The sequence below is a fragment of the Chironomus tepperi genome, unplaced genomic scaffold (assembly GCF_022539635.2).
Source record: "Chironomus tepperi strain 1889 unplaced genomic scaffold, CSIRO-AGI_Ctep_v1 contig_456, whole genome shotgun sequence".
Lineage (NCBI taxonomy): Eukaryota > Metazoa > Arthropoda > Insecta > Diptera > Chironomidae > Chironomus > Chironomus tepperi.
Genome location: NW_027226578.1, coordinates 163247 through 169464, shown reverse-complemented (window position 1 = coordinate 169464; position 6218 = coordinate 163247).

The window sequence follows — 6218 nt, the reverse complement described above, 5'->3', positions numbered from 1 at the left end:
ATGGAAATAAAAATGATTATGATAAGGAAGGAGAAAAAAATTTAAGAAGAAATATAAAAATTATATTATTGATAAAAATGAAAAAAAAAAACCAACAAAAAGTGAAAAATGGTGAAAAATACAGAATGAATATTACATGTAAAGAAAAAAGAAGAAGAACAATGTCTTTTGATTTTGATCTTTTTCAGCTAATTGGATTCATGATTGCTTTTTAGACCAATGGATCAATTTTGGGTAACCTGTGTTCCGTGACAATCTAATGCATTTCCAGTACATATTCGACAAGTTTTGGGCTCATGATCGCAAAGTCGGTATTGCAAGTAGTATGTACCGATATTAAACCACTCCGTCAACGATCCATTTCGATTCACATAAGTGTTGAATTCAATACAAATTCAAATGGAATAAAATCGATTCAAATCAACTTTTCGTGAGTAAAGCCAAAAATTATAAAGATTCATAAAAGGTTTACCATAACTTGTTAAGAATACCCGCCTCTAGGATCATTCATTGAACACCTTTTCTTGTCTAAAATTTACAAGCACGAATGCATACATGACAATATTACTTTTGCATACATATTTAGACATCATGTACATTGATTCAACCTTGATTCGCAGAAGAAATAAGTATATAAGGAAATGGCATGTTATATGTTCCGTCGACAACTGCATATGTAGAAATTTTAAATTACTTCCAAAACATTAAGAATGAGACGAAAAGAATGAAAGAAGAAGCTGAGGTCATTTTGAAGGATGAAAAGGACAGGGAATTTTTTTTGTGCAAAGAAGCAGCATGAGCAGAAGATTCAACGAGAATAAGACCTGCTGAAACCTCAAAAAACCCACAATTATTCATATTTCATTCCAGCACAATAGGACCAAAGATTGGAAAATTTCAAAACAATAAGTGAATCTTCAATAAACTACAAAACATATCAATCAACAACCTCAACTTCTATTCGACATTGCCATTCAAAAATTGTTATGGAATTAAATCGCAATAATAATTCTAATGTGATAATAAGTGTAATTGGCTGAATTAGATTTGTATATTACCCGTAATTGATCCATAATTTCGGGAATTATGATACTAAACTCAAAAACAATGAAAAAATCTAAATGAAGTAGACAAATATTGCTGGGACAGATAAAAGACATGTAATTTATTAGGTATTTGGGTTTGGCAATAAGTTCTGACTGGAAAAATTCTGAAAAATTCTCTGAAGCATGTGGTTGCTTTAAAATGGGCGTATTTTCGTTATCAGTAGGGATAGAGAGAGCATTTAGGGGTCAAACTACTTGCTGACCTATGCTTATTGCTGACCTCTCTTACTGACCTATTCGCTGACCGTACACATCAACTGTTAACCATGAACTCGCTCAGATGCCACCTGAAACTGGTCCTATTGTTAGCTTCAATTTGCCAATCTCCAATGTCAAATGCAATATTATATCTGTACAATTGCTTCCTTCTTTGGACGTCTTCGCGAATTTGGGGGCCCATTGCCGCATTTAGAGAACGTCTGTAGACAGCTTTAACTTTCGATAACTTCTGCCAATTCTGAAACGTTACTTTAGACCTTAGAAAGAATAAAGACTAGAGTCCGTCGAAGATGAAAAAGGCACTGCGATGTACTGAATCTACTGATTCCTGAATCAAATCTTAAGTCTCCATTTCTTGAGTAAGAACATCATTTTTGATTAACCCCACAAAATAGTTAATTCTAAGATATGTTTGCCAATTTTCCGTGTATTTAAATTACAATCAATTACATACCAGTACACAAATATTTTACATAGTTGACTGAACTTAGTTTCATATTAAATTATATAATTCACTCCAGGAACAGTAAGTATGTAAAACAAAAATGATCTTGAACCGCAAAAATCAATTCAAAATCTTGCAATTCTACAATAAATCATGAGTTAGCAAAACTGACTGTTTGGTATTCACTTAAGTGCCAGAATCTTAAACATACATCCATCACATCTATTTACAAATGAATATAATTAACTCAACAGCTATAATTATTGGTGTGAAGCAATTGTCTTTCAAAAAAGTCCAATTCAACATTTTTAAGATGATAATTAATTGCAAAAGTGTGGCCACTGAATGGAACCGGTCTGCTAATTTCCTTGCTGCAATTTTTATTTACAATAATAAATCAAGTTTTTTGAACTTTTTTGAAGTTTACTGTCTGAATTAATCCAATAAATATGTCTCAATTGAGATAAATTGAATTCAGTTCCAACAAAATGTGCTGTATTAAATTTAAATAATGGATTAATGTAGAGTCCAGAAGTCAATGACAGAATTTTTGTAGTACATCCGAATACATCCGAGTACTATCCAAATAAAATATTTAAATGGCTGATCAGATGCTTACTTACTGACTTCGCTGACTGTACAGATCAACTGTGATCTATGACTTTAATCAGAAGACGTCTAATGATGGTTCTATCGCTGGAAATGCTTGAATACAGTCAAGTACAATATTTAAGTACGAACAATTCATTGGTTCTTGGAAAGAAGCTGTCGGCAGAGACAGTATTGTGCTTGGTATTGGAAATTGACAGCCCAGACGGAAAGCAGTGATAGAGCCAGTTTAAGGCACCATTTGATGCATTGTTCTCTGTCATTCGACTTGATTTAGATCTTCTACCCATCGGACTTTAAAAATGATCTATTGTAATGTATGGAGGCCATGGATCGCAATTGATCTTTACGGCCAATGAAGTAAGTAAGTACGGACAGTTCATGCCAACCACTAGCCAAACATTCCCAAATTCTCAAAAATTACTCAAAAAGTATTCAGCAACACAAAAAAATCCACTTCCAAAAATAACTGCCATCACCGCGTCTCGATCCCACAACCAACAAAACGTCAGCATCAACAGCAACAACAGCACAAAAAAAGAAGAAAAAATCCACCAAAAAGATAGTCTATTGTGTCGATTTTCTTATTCAATGATTCGAAATCATATCTTAATATGGGTTTGTTTTGATCATAAATGACCTATTTGACATCTTCATGTTTTTTTAATCAAACTTCTTGAATTTTAGCGAACATTATGGACATCGCCTATCCATTATCGAATCGACACCGCGACCATCGAGTGTACGTTTGGCGAAAATGCAATATATATCTCTCGCGTAATTTAAATAATGAAATGAAATTGAAAATGGAATGAGGCTGAATGTGGGACATGAAAATGGGAATTGCATATTGTAGTCTAGTTGGATGTGCAGTTGAGAGTGCATAGGTGGTGGAAAATGTAGCGGAAAATTGTGGACTTTGAAAAAAAGTGGAAGAAAATTGTGGAAGGATTTGTTTAGGGAAGTAGAAGGATTCCCGAGATTCGAATTCGCGACTTTTGAATTTGAAATAAAATGAACTTCTGGATGGAATCTAAATGGTTGACAATAAGTGAGTATTTAATAGATTTGAAGGATTTCTTATCAATTATTGAGCTAAAATTGACAAACTAAGCAGTCTCAAGAAGCACATGTGAAATAGATCTAGCGTCAGTCTGGTGTCTTGTCTGGACAAAGCCTAGCAATTTGGGAAACTACAAATGAATCGGATACAGTTTCAATTGGACGTCTGGTTGATGTAAAACTTAGCAATCTTGGAAAGCACAAATGCAACGGATCCAGTGGCAGCCAGTTCTGTGATCGGTAAATAGCCTAGTATTTCAGGATATCACAAGTGAAGCAGATCTAGCGCCAGTCTGACATCTTTCTGTGTTAGTCGGATTCAGTGTGCATCATCCACAAATTCGACACAATTCTGTACTCAAGCTTTGTTTTTAGCTCTATTGTGGCATACAGGAACCAATTTTTAACTGCTTGAGTGCATAAATCCTTTAGATTCAAGTAAAACGAGAGCATGCGCTCTGAGTCTGACTTGAACACCAGCATGAGTCTGGTTTACACTCCAGCAAGAGTCTGGCTTGCAGATAGTCACATGAACTGATAAACAGACGAAGTTATGGATAGTCAAGTAGCTAGACAGTTAAAGGACCAAAAAAATGAACAAAATGACAGTCAGGGAAGTGAATAAACTGGTCTGATAGCCAAAAAAGGATCCATAACCTTAAAAAGGATCCAAAAAAAGGAAAAATTGCAAAAAGATAGTCAATTGTGTCGATTTTCCTTATTCAATGATAACTAAATCATATCTTAATATTGGGTTTGTTTTAGTCAGAAATGACAGGATTTGAAAGCATTCATATTTTTTGAAGCAAACTTCTTGAATTCAGCGATCTTTTTGGACATCGCTTATCCATTTATCGAATCGACACTACGACCATCGAGTGTACGTTTGGCAGAAATGCAATATAAAGCTTCAAAAATAATTTAAATACGAAGGCATGAAGCAAGTAGAAAACGAGACACGAAAATCACACGAAATATTTGCGTTATGGCCGAGTCTAATTGAACAAAAAATTGCTTGTCTGGAAATTAGGGGTCCGAATGACGGATATCCGTACCGTCCGTTACCGGTAATTACCGGTAATATCCATTACCGTTACCGTTCATTTATATGGATTATCCATCGGTAACAGATTTTTAACGAATTTTTCAAAAATTCAAATATTAAGACCGCAGTTTATTTTTTTGTTTAGGGTAAAAACTTTATTTTTAGACATTTTTAATTTTTGAAAACTTTTAATGTGGATATTTCCAAAAGAATTTTTAGACTTGTCAATATCAAGATATATATCAAAGTTAAATGTAATTTTTGGTCAAAAAAACGTTATTTTTGGTCACATCTAAAAATCAGTCATTTTTTATGATGAATCCTGAAAAAGTGCTTTATTTATTTGAAAACGTAATATCAGGAATGATAGAGGGATGAGAAAGGTAACTTTTCAGGTACTTATTGGGTCATGAAAAACTAGTTATTTAGCGCAAACGGCAGAATCGAAAACTGACCAAATTTGGGTCATTTTTAAACGCTTTTTTTTCAAATTTTAATTTGCACGAAGTCCAATAGTCAAAGTTTTTAATGCAAAAAATTTTGCTTATGAATGTTTTAAAACTCTTCTATACAAGCCATCCTTTAAAAACGATTATATATGGCTTTTTTTAAAAATGACCAAAAAAAAAGTGACCAGAAAAAAATTTTTTTACCCTAAATATTCGGATATATATAGTCGGAATATACGGATATTACCGGTAACACCGGTAATTACCGGTAAATATCCGTTACCGTCAAATCTCGATTACCGGTAATTTTCGGACCCCTACTGGAAATGCTAGTAATTTGATAATATAGGAAGTTTGTAGTATCGCATGAATAATAGTATAGGAATTAGACATAGCAACAGAAATCATCATCATCATCATTATCAAGCTACAAAATTCTCTCTCACGTGACATTTAAGTTCAGTAATTGCGACTTAATTCCAGCTCAAAAATGGAAAGTTTACATCGCAGATCCAATTTGATTCAATTTCACATGACCTTCCTCTATAAGAATAAAATATAAACATTATGACTGACTGAGTTCATTGAATTTCGTAACATAATGCACATTGCCAATTGGACGGCTAAAAGGTTGGGGAAAGTCAAGCAAATAATATCAGTATCGAGTGGCAACGATACTCAAATGTCAGTCAAATGCTTCTTTTTGTGAATGAACAAAAAAAATATTGTTTTGTGTCTATTTTCAGGGTCGTTCCAATCCGCTCGATGACATAATTTTCTTTTTTGCCTTATGTACAGCTGTTTTAACGATTTTTTAAGTTGCTGGATTTGTGTGCTGTGTAGGGGTCCGAAAATTACCGGTAATCGAGATTTGACGGTAACGGATATTTACCGGTAATTACCGGTGTTACCGGTAATATCCGTATATTCCGACTATATATATCCGAATATTTAGGGTAAAAAAATTTTTTTCTGGTCACTTTTTTTGGTCATTTTTAAAAAAAGCCATATATAATCGTTTTTAAAGGATGGCTTGTATAGAAGAGTTTTAAAACATTCATAAGCAAAATTTTTTGCATTAAAAACTTTGACTATTGGACTTCGTGCAAATTAAAATTTGAAAAAAAGCGTTTAAAAATGACCCAAATTTGGTCAGTTTTCGATTCTGCCGTTTGCGCTAAATAACTAGTTTTTCATGACCCAATAAGTACCTGAAAAGTTACCTTTCTCATCCCTCTATCATTCCTGATATTACGTTTTCAAATAAATAAAGCACTTTTTCA